The sequence below is a fragment of the Lissotriton vulgaris genome, chromosome 12 (genome assembly GCF_964263255.1).
Source record: "Lissotriton vulgaris chromosome 12, aLisVul1.2, whole genome shotgun sequence".
NCBI lineage: Eukaryota > Metazoa > Chordata > Amphibia > Caudata > Salamandridae > Lissotriton > Lissotriton vulgaris.
In genome coordinates this window covers 728,754,625-728,770,172 of record NC_141700.1, presented here as the reverse complement: position 1 = coordinate 728,770,172, position 15,548 = coordinate 728,754,625, and the positions used below count along the sequence as shown (strand labels likewise).

At 49.6% G+C, this 15,548-nt stretch overlaps 1 protein-coding gene and 1 pseudogene across 1 annotated transcript in view; both read right to left on the bottom strand.

The window, feature by feature from the left end:
• Positions 1 to 15,548, bottom strand: part of LOC147678401 (NXPE family member 3-like) — a 197,818-nt gene that overhangs the window by 135,352 nt on the left and 46,918 nt on the right. The gene's annotated exons all lie outside the window — the stretch shown is intronic.
• On the bottom strand, positions 6,024 to 6,551 carry LOC147678402 (basic helix-loop-helix transcription factor scleraxis pseudogene; annotated as a pseudogene).

Here is a 15,548-nt window from a genome sequence, read left to right as displayed (position 1 = left end):
GCTATGTCCCCAACCCAGAATGCATCCAAACACCTATATACCAACATCCAGAGCCCCCTTTCTCCCCTCACTTCATCCAGCTTCCACTGGGGCCGATTGGGGGTTTACTGGACACCAGGGAAAAAAAGGTAGGGGTGGGAGTGCAAGGCCCAGCAATCAGGTAGTACCCAAACGAGAATGGGCCCAACAATCATACTGCCCTCCCTGTGGCAAGATTGGGGGATTTATTACAAATCTGCCCTCAGGAAAGCAGAAAACCCAATAGACACCAAGGATATTTTTTATTTTAGGAAATAAAAATATGAAGTGTGGGTGGTCCATTCAGGTATTTTGGCCTATCCTCCCCTTCTAAACCCCGAACAATCTTCTGGGGAGTCCAATGTGCTGTGACTTGGGTGGATCCCACCACGTTTTATAGTTCACAATGTAGCCCCACAGATACCAGGGGCCTCATTTATGAACAGTGACGCATTGCTGCGTGAAAACAGCGATGCGTCACTTTTCACTGCGCCCTCCTTGCGACACCAATGATGCATCATATTTACAGTATGACGCATCATGGCACAAGGAGTTAGATGCGTCAGTATTTCTGACGTATCTGTATGGCGCAAAAGTGACGCATTGCTGGAGTGTGTCACAAAAGTGACGCAACTCCAGCAATGTGTCCTTTCACATGGGGCAAGCCCCATGTGAAATGGCCTGTCAGTCTTACGCCTGCTGTGAGGCAGGCGTAAGAAATTGACGCATTTGTGTCCTAGAAGTGGCACAGTGAAATCCTAAAGATTTCACTACGTCACTTCTATGACCCTTTCTTGTGTCAGAACGCCCCCCTGCATACATTATACCTGGCATAGGTATAATGTAGCACAGGGGTTTACAAAGTGACGCATCTACCTAGATGCGTCACTTTGTAAATATGGTGCAACAAGGCACATTTTTTAGGCTGCTGGTGCGTCACAAAAGTGACGCACCGGCGGCGTAAAAGGCACGCACGGCCTCATAAATGAGGCCCCAGGTTTCCGAGGATCCAATCAGGTTGCACCACCTTGGACTCAGCTGGTGTCAAGTTTTCAGAAATGTCTGGGCTTGTTGGTTTGCCTGGGTGGCCGCTGAGCCCAGACCCAACTCCTGCAGCTACTCATATCGTCAAAAATAGTTGTTTTTCATGCCAGATATTTTGTCTCCATGTCGCTTTTTGTGCCTTTCCTGTCGTAGGTGCTAAGCCCAGGCCCTTGGGGTATATTTTGTTTTCAGAAGTGTGGGCATGCTGAGTGATATGAATTTTAGTCATCCCAGCATATTCCAGAATTTTTCCTCTGATATGTGAGGAGAATGCATGATTTTGGCAAAGTTTGAGGTTTGAAAGGCATTCTGAGGAGGACTTAGAAGGAACCATGCAAGTCACACCACCCTAGACTCCTGTTTATGTCTAGTTTCAGAAATGTTTTAGTTTGGTAGGTCTCCCTGAATGGCAGTCCAGTTTAGTCCCAACATAATCAGCTTACATACCTCTCAAAAAGATAGTTTTCATGCCAAAAACTTGATGTCTCAAGGTCACATTTTGGGCCCTTTCCTGTGGTGGGCAACAGGCTTATCCATACAAGTGGGGTACTATTTTCATCAGGAGAAGTGTGGGTATACAGAGTAGTAGCACATTTGTTATTACCAAGTACATTTATCTCCAATTTTGGCGTCCTATTGTAAGTGAGTGTGCAATAAAGAACACATTTTGCGTAATGACCTCTGATTCATATGGTAGTATTGGTAACCCCCATATCCAGGGATGTCAAAATACCCAATATTTATAAACTCAGGGGCATATTTACAAGATAATGACGCAGTGCGACTCTGCAAGCCATCTTGCTGCACCGAGCTGCATCATTTGGAAAGTGTTCGGGTGCATTGTATTTACAACAATACGATACATCCTTGTTCTTTCTTCTGCGCTGGCGCTCCGTAGGCTACCTGGCACTAACACAGGCACCTTTGCTCCATGGTGCAAGGGCGTCTGCGTTGCGGAGATAATTGTTTTTGTGCAGTAAGGGATACCTTCCTGCACAAAAACAATAATTGATTGCATTTGCCTCCTTCAATGTGCAGAATGCAGCACTCATAGAAAGAGAGGAAATAAGGCGAAATAAAGGTATTTCTCCTTGTTCCGGCACTTTTACGCATTCCATGGGGTGGCATTAGAATCTGACACGTTTCCCGGTTTAAAAAACCTTGTAAACCTGGGAATGCGCTAGAATCCATGGATGTTGCCTGGGAAAAGCTACAGCAACACCCATGGAACACCTCTTTCACATAGAGTAACGCCATGGCCATAGCCAAGGCCATGAAAAGCCACGCAGGTTGGCTTTGCATTGCATTGCCTTGTAAATATGGGCCAGTACACTGCGCCACTAGAGCATCAAAAAAAGTGTCACTCCGGTGGCAGAAGGGGCTTGTAAATATGCCCATCAGTGTCTTGTGCACAATTCATAAATACAGATTCCATTCATACCCATGTTTCCTTCATTAGATGATACAATATGAATTGCTGCATAGTCAATACTCCATGAAAAATCATTACAAGCTACTGATCTGTTGTCGGCTCTGGGTATCACAGGGTTTTGGCAACCAATAAATATTATATATCTCTGTGACCAGATGGATCTGACGGCCGTAACAGAATGTTAGTTTTGTAAATCAGTTATCGGTGCAAAAAATTACAGATGAAAACGTTGTCATTAATTGCTAATTTATCCCACAAATGTTCATTATTCTTTATATATAAAATGTTGTTCCTGGGAATACCAAGAGCAATCTACACAAATGACCCCTTACTGAATTCAGAATATAGTCAACCTTTTAGAAATGTAGGGGGCTTGGCTAAGCCAAGCTGCAAAATCGCTGCTTAGAAAAGGGCTCTGCAGGCCGAGCATAAAATCCAAGATAAATCCTGTTTAAAACCACCCATCCTGAATATGCTGTGCTGAAGATGTGCTCATAACGTCAAGCTGCACACAAATACCTGCTTTCCGGAGTGAAAATTGCTGCTGAAAAATACCCGAACGGTTGCTGGCGGTTGACGGCCTGGCTGCAGGTGGAGAGAGGCAGAGCTGGACACCACGGAGCTGCCGGACCTGAACATAGTCGGAGGCTGTGGAGGTGCATTTACAGCCTGACCGCGGCGCCCACAGAAGCAGAACATCTTGTGAATTGCCAAAGTTACCACGGTGAGCAGGGGAGATGGTGTGGGGACTCAGAGGTGCATCAGGGGTGCGACCGGCTCCTATCGCGGCTGAGGAACCCGCAACGGAAGAAAGGCCTGCAGCGAGGAGAGCAGAGTGTAGGCCTGAGTGCTCCACTCGCGCGTCAGGGGTTGCAAATAAGCGGGACGACGGCTGTTCTCTGCCACGGAGGACAAACTACTCGGATCACTGCTGAAAACCCCCAGCGCCTGCCGGAAAATATCATCCCGGCCTGGGGGCCGCAAAAATCCTTGTGAGATGCGACGAGCCGGTCGTCTCTATTTACGCGCGGGGCGGATCACCCTTGACGCTGCAGTCGATACGAATTGGAAAGCTTTCCTGCTCGACCCCTACATACTCCGACGAGATACTGGAGCTGGGGAGAGTCTTGTGCGGGTGAAGTTGTCTCGCAACCTCTGCGCTATACCACCCAAAATGGCGGTCACCGCCGGCTCTGCCCCCGGCTGCCGTGCATAGATCTGGTTGCGGACTGGGTGTGGCTGCCCTACGCACAGACCGTGCTTTTGTTTTCATGGACCTGAAGAGATCGGGGAGTTCTTGTGATAAACTCTGAAGCAGGGCACGTATCTGGTCTTCGAAGCTCTGGGAACAAGGCCTGGTACACAACACACATTACTCTGTGTCCTTTTTGCTCGCTGAGATCGCAGCAAGAGTGAGGCACCTGCATCACCTCATTGACATTCAGCCCATTCTACTCTCTTCCTTTGTCACCACGCTCACCACAAATGGTATTGCTGCAGCGCAAGTCTACAATAGGGAAAAGCAATAACAAACAGTCAAAACTCACTTTCGATGGGCGATCCACCCGCCACGAGGAAGGCGACACCATGTCGCAAACTGTGGTACCAGAAACACAGATGGAACACGACCAAGAAGACAATGTTAAAATGATGCTACGCGAAGTAAGAGGCTGCTTAAAAGAAATCGACACCAAAATAGACTTGCTTGCAGTCCGCATGGACCATGTTACGCACAAAGTTGACAAACACGAGGCGCAGTTAACGGAGCTGGAGAAAAGAGTGTCGGACCCTGATGACCATCAAGCTGAAACACACAACCATCTACTGAAGATGGACAAGGTTCTGTAGGTCATAAAAGCACGGAATGAAGATTTCGAAGCCCGCTCACGGAGGAACAACTTTCAAATAACGGGGGTGCCGGAGTCCACGAACATATCACTAGAGAAATACTTTGACTCTATAGGGCTGGTATGGTTCAACAATCTTCACGAGAATATCTTGCTATACCATTCATAGAAGATGTGCGGCAAGTGATTGGTGAAATGAGAGGGGACAGGACACCGGGGACAGATGGTCTCACTGCACAATTTTATAAAGAATATGCTGAAGAGCTTGCACCCGCCTTCTAGGGGTGTATCAGGAGGCGCTGGAGAGTGGAGTCCTCTCCGCATCGATGAGAGAGGCGATTATTATTGCCCTCCTCAAACCTGATAAGGACCCCCAGAGTAGCGAATCTTACCGTCCTCTTTCATTGATTAATCTGGACCCCAAGATCTTTGCGAAACTCTTAGCTACTAGACTCCAACCACTGCTCCCAACGATAGTCCTGTTGGACCAATCCGGATTTGTGCCGGGCAGAGCAACTTCGCATAACATCATTACCTTATTTGGGCTGCTCCACTACTTAGCGCCAAACCTACCCACTGCCGCTGCGCTACTAGACGCCTTGAAGGCATTTGATTCACTGGAATGGGGGTTCCTTTTTCCCCTGCTTAGTAGAATAGGATTAAGCCCGACCTTTATAAAACAAATGCAACTCCTTTACAAACAGCCCACAGCACGTTTAAGGGTCAACAGGTTAATATCGTAACCGATAGCCATAACCCGTGGCACCAGGCAGGAGTGCCCTCTGTCGCCCCTACTATTCGCGATCGCGACTGAACCCCTAGCTGCGCGCCTGCAACATTATGCCAACAGGGGAATTGGCTTCACTACTAGAGCCCTTACTGTGTCTATGTATGCGGACGGCATTACGCTGTTTATGGTAGGCCCCGAAGAAAACCTGGCCCCAATTGATTTATTTTTTATTTTTATTTGTTTATTTAATGCAAATTTATATAGCGCAAACTTTACCCGAAGGTGTCAGAGCGCTTTACATAAGAACCAGTTGCAAAACATAAGGCCTAAGGATTACATGCGTTACATAAAAGATACAAACAGAAAAAATTGCAAATGTATAAGATGTAAAGTCACACAAAGAAGAGATACAAACAGAAAGAAAAATTGTAAATGTACAAATAGTAAAGTCACTCAAGGAAGAGATACAAATGGATATACTCTAAGAGTCACATAGGAATGGTAGAGAGTACAAAGGTCTACTGCATATACTAGTGATTAGAGTTATCTCTATATACAGAAAAGCAAAGTTCCATTAGGTGGGGTCGGAGGGGGAATGCAGTCACAGCACCAAGGGAGGTTGGGAGGGATATAAGGGTATGGAGAAAAGGCAAATCAGAAAAATGAAGAAACATTTGAGGATCGTCAAGGGGGAAACGAGGGGAAAGGGTTAAAGGACGAGGGAATGGGCAAGAAGGAGGGTCAGGGTCCAGAGAAAAGCGGCCGAGAGCAGCAGCAAAATGGTGGCAAGGACAAAAGAAAAAGTAAAGAAGTCCAGGAGAGTCCCTGGTGTAGTTTCTTTCATTCGAATGTGGCTGCAGGGCTGCTGCCTGCATCTGGTGTTTTCACAGCCCGCTGCTTTGTTTTGCGGAGGCGTGTGTGTGCCCTGAGGGGTGCTGCACACGGGCCCTTTCTAATGGCCCAGAATTGCGGGGGCTGCTGCAGACATGGGGCTCTGCTTGCGCTGGTTGCTGAGGCAGAAGGTGTAGATCTGCTTGGGCTGCGAGTTCTCGCCCTCCCGGGCAGGGCTGCTGCCTTGCTGGTGGTGGTAGAAGGTGATGGTGTGGCACGGCTGCCCGTTGCCGCAGGCCTCGCCCACAAGCAGCACGTTGCCCAGGTGAGAGATGTAGCTGGAGGCCAGCTGCAGCGTCTCGATCTTGGAGAGCTTGCGGTCGGCGGGCTCAGTGGGGAGGAGGGTGCGCAGGGCGGTGAAGGCCGTGTTGATGCTGTTGGTGCGGTCGCGTGGCTCCCGGTGCAGCTGGGGCCCCTTCTTGCCCGAGCGCCGCTTGCCGCCCTTGACCGGGAAGCTGTTGGGGTCCAGGTGGAAGCTCTTGTCGTCAGAGCTCGAGCTGTCGCTGCCGTTCTCCTCGTCCTCGGACAGCATGCTGATCTCAGGGTACAGGTAGCGGCTGGGGGCCGAGCGCAGCATGGTGAAGGACATGTCCGGCCGGGGGAGGGGGCAGAGGGGCAGGGGCAGAGCCGACACCGTGACTGCACACCAGGCCGGGCCCCCACTCACGATAGAAACGGGGATCTGCTTTGTTGGGCTCTCAGGAGTACACATCAGTTGGAACAAATCTGTGATACTCCCTCTCACGTCTGGTACACAGAAATTCGAAACTGAATATTCGGTGACGTGGGCCTCAGAACCAGTCCGATACTTAGGAGTGTGGCTAACCACTGACCAACGGGAAATCTGAACTGCTAATTATGGGAAGGTGGTTGCATGGATTGAATATAGGATCAAGAGATGGAAGACACTTTCACCATCACTGGTGGGCCGCATAGCGATAGCAAAAATGATAATACTGCCCAAACTATTATACCTTTTTATAAATTTGCTGCTCCCACTGCACTTCTTTAGAAGATTGTGGTCACTCATGATCGAATAGGTGTGGGCAGGGGGTCAACCATTCATCGCATGGGAAATTTTGACACTACCGCAGGAACAAGGTGGGATGGCAGCCCCGGATTTGGTGCTATACGCTTACAGTTTTCTGGCACAGTTTATGTATTTCTGGGCACATCCCACGCCCTACCAGCCACACGTAGCAATAGAAATAGACCACGCATCTCCCCTACCAATCTCTATAGCGCTTTATCGACCATACAAACATCCGCAAGGGAAAATAGACTCTATACAAGTTATGAGATGGGCATGGGAAGGTTTCCACAAAAGAGCTCATTTTGAGATATTATACGCACCATCCATACCACTTTTTACCAATCCCATGTTTCCCCCCACACTGGAGCGGAAAGTTCAAGAACGCGCAAGCACACATACCTTAGTAATGGGCGGCGACCTTTACCCTAACGATACATTCTTATCACTTCAACAAATGTACTCCCCCGCTGAGCCGACGGCACTAGACACGCTGTTGTATTACCAGCTCCGCACGTCCTGTAGGAAGAAATTCCCCACATTTCCAGAATCTCTGCCCCCCCCCTGCCGGCGCTAGGAAACAGGTCGGGATGGAAACTCAACTCACGTATCTATAAACACAGTCAAAAAACCTCCCCACTAATAGTCCCCCTCCCGTGTTGCTTGGGATGTGGAATTGGATGCCCACCTCACAGATATGCAATAGAAGCTGAGTTGCCAGCAGCTAGAGCACCTGATGCCCAATTATCGCCTCCAGCTCATACACTTCAAATTCTTACATCGTCTATATCGCACTCCCAGACACCTGCACAAACTGGAACTACGGGAAGATGAAAGGCGTACAACAGACCGCAACTCCACTTGCGACGAAAAGCGTAGCCGAGGGAGTGCCACCTTGGAATTTCCAGCGCGCAGAACTGATGACATTGCGCATTGTCTTCGGTGGCAAATAGATCTATCCAAGGCTCTTGCCACTGCAAAAAGAGACCTTGCACCACTTCCGAGTTCAGATGCCATTTGTGATCCATCAAGCACCAGTGGCTGAGTTTGTCCTCCCTGGCATTCAGAGAACCTGCCAGGTGTCGAACCACCAAGGTGATGCCTTGATGTTCCAGCCATGTTCAGAGGCACAAAGCCTCCTGAGAAAGGGCCCACGACCCCACCCCACCCTGTATGTTGCAATACCACATGGCTGTGGTATTGTCTGTGAATACCTGCACCACACTCCCCCGGACAGAGGGAAGGAGTGCCCTCAGTGCAAGTCGGATCACCCGAAGCTCCAAAAGGTTGATATGGAGCCGGTATTCCTCCAGAGACCAGAGGCCTCTGATATCCGCCTCTCCCAAGTGGCCTCCCCATCCCAGGAGGGATCCATCCGTCACTACTGTGTGCTCCAGTTGGGGAAGGGAGAGGGATCTGCCATTGACCGAATCGCAATATGTGAGCCACCACTGCAATTGTCGTGCAGTGCTCTCCGAGATCTGGACGTGATCGGACAGGTTGCCCTGATGCTGCGCCCACTGGAACTTCATGTACCCAATGTAGAGCCCGCATGTGCCATCTTGCATGTTGCACTAACAGGATGCAGGAGGCCATCATGCCCAGGAGCCAGAGGGTCATCCTGACTAAAACCCGGGATAGAGGTGGAAAGATCGGAATCATAGCCTGAATATCCCGGACTCGCTGCTCGGGAGGATAAACCTGAAACCGCGTCAAATCCAGAACCTCCCCGATGAAGGGGAGCTTCTGAGAGGGACTCATGTGTGACTTCGGTACGTTGATGGAGAACCCCAGCAAATGCAGGACGTCGGCCGTAGTCTGAAGGTGGATGACAACTGCTTGGGGTGAGCCCTCCTTCAACAACCAGTCATCGAGGTAGGGGAAGACTGACACCCCTGACCTGTGCAGGTGAGCTGCGACCACCGCCATCACTTTCGTGAACACCACAGGTGCACTGGTAAGGCCGAAGGGGAGCTCAGCAAACTGAAAATGCTCCTGGCCTACCATGAACCGCAGGTAACGCCAGTGGGCCAGCAGGACGGGGACGTGAAAATATACGTCCTGCAAGTCCAATGCTACCATCCAGTCTCCAGGGTCGAGGGCAGCCAAGACCTGAGCCAGAGTCAACATCTTGAACTTCTCCTTCCGGAGGAAGCGATTAACGTTCCTGAGGTCCAAGATGGGGCCCAAGCCCCCTTTTTCCTTCTTGGGGACTAGAAAGTAGTGGGAATAACAACCACGTCCTACTTCTGGCCCAGGAACGCGCTTGATGGCCCCCTTGGCTAAGAGGGCCATAACTTCCTTTTGGAGAAGCGCAAAGTGATCCCCCGACATGCGGTGGAACTGTAGTGGCATGGTTGGGGGGGTAGACTCGAAGGGGAGGGAGTAACCCCTCCGGACGAGTTACAGCTTCCACTTGTCAGAAGTGACAGAACGTCAGTGGGGAAGGTGATGTCGAATCCTGCCGCCCACTGGCGTGTGGTGCATCCCAAAGCTCGGACTAGGAAGGCTGTAAGGCGAATGTTGCGGGAGCGGAGGAGGACTGACCCTCACGCTGGCCCCCTGTGCCGCCACGGCAGCCTCCATGCCTACAGCGGCGCTGAGTTTGGTTCTGCTCAGGCTTCTGACTGAACGAGTAGATAGGGGCGCCCCTTCCGTGGCCACAAAAGGAATGAAAGGTAGACGTTTCCGGGCGCGTGGTGGAGAGACCCAAGGACTTGGCCGTAGCCCGAGAGTCCTTAAAATGCTTCAGCGCACTGTCGACTTTATCGCCAAATAGGCGAGTGCCATCAAAGAGCATGTCCATGAGTGAGCTTTGGACATCTGGTGAGAACCAGGTAGATCTCAACCAGGCATGGCGACAAAGCGACACAGTTGTAGAGATTGCCCTACATAGTGAGTCCGCGGTGTCCAAACCACACCGAATGGTGAACTTAGCCGCATCTTTACCCTCGGCAACAGCTTGGGACAGCACAGCTTGGACCTCTTTAGGACTCTGAGGCAACACCTGTGCAACCGTATCCCACACAGCGTGGGAATAGCGGCCCAAGAGGCATGCAGTGTTCACCGTACGCAGCCCTAAGCTGGCCAAAGAAAACAACCGCTTGCCGAACTGCTCCAGCTTCTTAAAATCCTTGCCCGGCGGGGTCGTGGGAAAGGCACTCTGGTACGTCGAAGCTTGGATAACCAGGCTCTCAGGCATAGAATGAGTGGTCAGAAAGGCAGGGTCCCCCGGCGCCGGAACCCTTCTTATCCACAGGGGCCCCAGTGGCTGGCTGCGACCAAGTGCCCAATAAGACGTCAGTGAGGGTATCATTAAATGGCAGCAGGGGCTCCAACGAAGGGGAAGTCATCTGGAGCACCTCAGTGAGGAGATTAGTTTTTAGGGCCACCGTAGGGAGATCAAGGTTGGAGGACCTCAGCTGCCCGATGGAGCACCACCGTGTAAGAAGCGCCCTCCTCCATGGTAGGTTAGGGAGAGGCAAACCCCGGGTCAGAGGAGACATCAAGGTCGCCGGCCTCCTCTAAGTCATCCGCCTAGTCCTGCTCAGAGTCACACTGACGAGCAAGAGGGTCCTCGGACCCCTTCCAGTCGTTCTCACCTCCGCCGTACATGGTACAGACCGCGGCAGCAGGGCAGGGACAGCAGAAGGAACAAATGGCGCCGGGAATGGCGCCGGACGGGGCCGAACCGGCACCGTGTCCCAATGCGGATCCCAGGTAAGGACAATATTGTCCTGGAACCGGGGCAGGGGCGCAACAAATGGCATTCCCTGTAGCGCCGGAGGTGGAGCAGAGGGTGGCGCTGGGGCCGGTGCCGGCAGTGTGGGACCTTGTGGCGCCATGGCTGGAGCCAGGGGCGCAGGATCCTGCGGAGCCAGGGCTGGGGCCGAAGGCTTGACAGGATCCTGATACAGGGCCCAAGGGCACGCCGACAGGAACACGAGGTCTAAGCATGCGGTCCATTGTAGCAAGAAACTCTTCCACCTGTGCGGGAGTCGCAGACGGACCCGGATAAGGTGGGGAGGCCGTGGGAGTCCCGGGCTCCGATGGAGCTGCAGGGGCAGAACCCCTGTCCACCTCGTCCGCATCCGTGTACCGAGGGATGGGACGTCAGAGAGTGACAACGCTTCTTCAACTTCTTTTGTGTAGTCTCTTACCCCAATCCGAAAGTGAAGACTTGGAGCCCGAGGAGCGATGATGGTGGCCCCGCGAGCCGGACCTCAAGTAGATTCCGGCCCGCTCCCTCAAGACCTTCGGCCATGGCCAGACAGTCAATACAGGACAAGAGTCGTGGTCACACTCCAGGCTGGAGAGACAGACGCCGTGGGGGTCCGCCACCGACATATTGCCAGTCCAGTGATGGATGCGGAGCCGCACAACGCCACCTACCGATGCGCAGGGGTACTGCTGATGAAAAAACTTTCTGGATCCAGTCTGACGCCTGGGGATATTCTAAGGTAAGGAATCTATCACTAACATGTCTCTTTTAGATAATATATGTTTACTTAAGGCTAAAGTGCAAAGTGCCCCAAACATCATAGAAAGGGCTCAGCACTATGGGTGGAAAAGCCTCATACGCTAAGGGCATAAAGTGCACACACTGGTGATTTGAAGGCTGATTTTGACTGACCTGGTGTCTTAATGTAGCAACAAAATGTTTTGAGGGATAAAGTAGTGGCACTTCCTTTTGTTCAGGTGTCTTGTTTTCCTCCAACATGTTGTTCATTTTCCTAAAAACAAAATACACTCCAAACCAATGTAAAAGAAAGCAAACAATTCACAATATGTGTTATGGTTTAATCTGGAAATATTATTTTATTGCATAAACTGCATGCAAGCCTTCTCTTTGCTAGGACCGAAGGAGGTATTTGAAGTTACTTTAAGGAGCCACTTAACCATGGTTCCTACAATTGAGACTCTTGCAGAAAACATGAACATGGTAGTTCAGTTCTATGACAGCATGAACTAACCTAAGATCAAACAAGGTGACAGATCCAAACAAATAGGTCTGGCGTTGGCTGCCAGCCTTGTGGCAATTCTTGTTTTGCTTTTCATGGTATTTGCAAATCTTCATTATTGGGAAATATACTGGGACCTCATCAATCTAAAAAATTATTGTGCTACCAACAAAAACTTTTTTTTGTCTAAAAAAGCTTAGTATACCATTGTAGTCCCTGGCACTATAAGGATCTACTTTGTGTGTGGAAGTGTTCCCCGGAAAAGGGCAGCATGCAATAACTAACAGTGAAGTCAGCCAATCGCTGATGTGGGCTTACCCATTTCTCCTGGATGCATGCTGGAGTGGATGAAAAATGTGAATGACACCAGCCACAACTAATGGATGAAGTCTGGCTGAAACCCCATAAGTATCTATCTTATATACATAAGAGTAGTAAAATCAAAAGGTCTTGGCTAACACTTTAAAAAAGTCACTTAGTCTGGCATTGGCTGCCAACGTCTTGTCTTTTAGAGAGAAAGAAATAAGGAAGGGAGAAGAATGAAAGAAATCAACCATGGAAGCTAGAAGACAGGCAGACAACAAAGAGGAGAAAGAAAGAAAGAAAGAAAGAAAGAAAGAAAGAAAGAAAGAAGGAAAGAAAGAAAGAAAGAAAGAAAGAAAGAAAGAAAGAAAGAAAGAAAGAAAGAGAGAGAAGGAAACAGAAGGAAAGAAAGAAGGAAGGAAGAAAAAAAGGAAGGTAACAACAAAAGAAAGAAAAGAGAAAAACAGAAAGCAAAAGGGAGAAGAAAGGAGACAGAAAAAAGATTGGAACAAGGCAAAAAAGAAAGGGAAAATGCTAGAAAGAAAGAAAGGAAAAAGAGAATATTTTCATGCAGAATAGATTCAAATGGACACAATCTGATCTGGTATACTGTAAAATAGCAGCAGTCCGAAAAAGCATTGGCAAGAGATGGGATCTGATAAAGATGGAATGTGCATAAGAAGTGTCCTGCTATCACTTCAAGCTCAAAACACAAAGGCTACACTAAAGTAATTATAAAGTAAAAACAAAAACACTGGCATTGAAGGGAACTAGCTTGAGTATGAATGCGCTCCTCGTGAGAGAGCAAATGCAGTCACTCAAAGTGAAGACAACCAGTGGCTAAGTTGGTTGACCCACTGCCCCTTGCTGTATGTTGCGGAAGCATTATGTAGATGACACAACAACAGACAAATAGATGAAGAGAGGTGGCTGAAAGTCCCTGCATGTAAGTATATTATACATATTTTAGTCAAACCAAAAGGTCTTGGCAAACGCCAGGTCTAAAAACACCCATATAGGGATGCATTTACTAAGCCAAATTTGCAAAGCTGTTGTTCCATATGCGTGAGTGCTAAAGCCAACAGCCCTCTACAATATTCTTACACTGAATACAAAGACTAAAAGTCAGATTTAAAGGAATGGGATGGTCCTCCAACAGACAACATGGCAGTGAGCGACCACTGCACCCAGATTGTTAGAATAAACAAACTGTCCTACCACGCTCCAGCCAGTGCTACGAGCAAGGACATATACACTGATAACCTTAGGCACCTCAAATGGAGTGACAACTTTAGAGGCAATATCAAAGCTGAATGCATAAGTCTCACTGCAGAATCAGCCACAGGCAACACTTCGCTGATCACCGTGTGGAGAAATCTTATTGCCCGACTACTTGCTAAATTCTCAGGGCCAGCCACAAATTCCACCCAGTCGTACAGTCTCACCAAGTCATTTACCGCCACAACAACAATTCAGCGCCTAAAGAAAGTTAGTAACATCACTATGAGAGGAGTTCAAAGGAACCCTAGGAAGAAAGAGCAAATAACAGCATTTAAGTTGGCCCAGAAAAATTATAGGCAAGCAGTTCAACCAGAGAAGCTAAGCCGCCAACACCGCCTCTGGTCGATTCTCTTATGTGAGGGCAGGAAAGCTAACTCTAGGAACTTCTGGGACCGGCTGTGCAAACATCGCTGAATAGAAATGGTCAACCTTCCTCTCTGTGCTCTTTTTGTCGACTGAAGATTCAGGTTGCAAAACGGACGGGAGCTCCGCGAGCTCAAACGCAGCTATCATCTTAGCCACACCCCAAGACCAAGATCGCCTGTCCTCCCCTCCCGTGGATTTACTATCATTGTTAAGTCGACTGGAAACAGGTTATGTTGAAAGCAGAGACGGACGGGGCCTCTGGGCCAAATGGTTTCTTTCAGGTCCTCTTCAAGTACGATGTCCCTATCTGGGTAGGCAAACTTTTTTTAGGTCGAGGACCGAAGGCTGCGCTTGCGCAGTCTCCGGGAGGAGATTTAATGATTTGGATTATGGGTGCTTGAACCTGCCTCTCTCCTCCTCTCTCCTCCATTGGCTGGCTTCCTAAACGGAGGCCAGCCATTGGAGGAGACAGGCGCACTCCAATAAAGCCCCGTCTCTTTCGGATTCGGGGGCATGGCTTTTTTCGTTCTTTCGACTGTGACGTCACCCGTCACTCAGAACGCCAAAACACGCCCCCAAATCCGAAATTTTCGGATGCTTGCAGTCGCCATTTTTTTTTCTTGTTTTCAGCCTCCGGCTCAAACAGGATCAAACGAGGACGCCTCCCTGCAGGGCGCTGCCAGGATGCCGAGCCAGGGAGCAGGCACACTGGGTGAAGAGGAAAAGGAGAGACGCAGGCAGGCGAGGCGGGAGCGGCTGACTCACTCCACTACTGCTCGTTTTTTTCTTGTTTTCTTGTTTTTTCGCTGGAGCGGCTCACTCACTCCACTGCTGCTGGGCCAGGCTACTGTGCGGTGTTAGTGTGAGAACGATTGCCAGGTGAATATTTTATTTTTACTTAGTGTTTCAATGGGGCTGCGATAGGCAGGGTGGTTGTTACCTGAGGCGAACAATGAGCGTCGGGAAGAAGAAGCGGAAATGACACAAGAAAGGTATGAGAAGTGTACGTGAGTCAGCAGGTGTGTGCGTGAGACAGTTGTGGTACGAATGTGTGAGTAGGGGGGCGGGACCGCGTAGTTATACCCTCATGCCCTTCGCAATTTCTGCCAACACTCACTCACTCATCTAGGCTTAGGGTGACCCCTATGCAAAGTTTCCCTGGACAGTCGGTTATATGAGACCGAAATCCGTTGCCAAAACCTACTCCTTTAACGGACATCTTATGTCCCGTAATTATGGCGAGCCAGGTCAGGAATTATGGAATTGAAAGGGCTCGCCACCAAATCAGATAATTGAATACATACTCAACGATGTTGTGGATAAGTGCAACGATCTTGTATTGGCTTTGGGGAATCACGTTCATAGGATAGGCTTGTGGTCTTCATGTTGGACGTTTTATTGGCTGAGGAGACCAACCAATGCACAGTTGCTTACCTGATTGGCCAAGGGAACTGTTAACAGTTGTTCATTTGTTGTGAGGCCCCGTACAGTGCACATGACTTTGTCGCTTTATTTTAGCTGCTGCACGACAGGGAAGGTGGTCTACCTAGCGAGAGTGCAGAGATGTTGACTCTTTACTGACTGTGAGTGTTCTTTAGCCGGCGCCATGGTCTGATACGCACCCGAGTGTGCCCTTTCTTCGGTG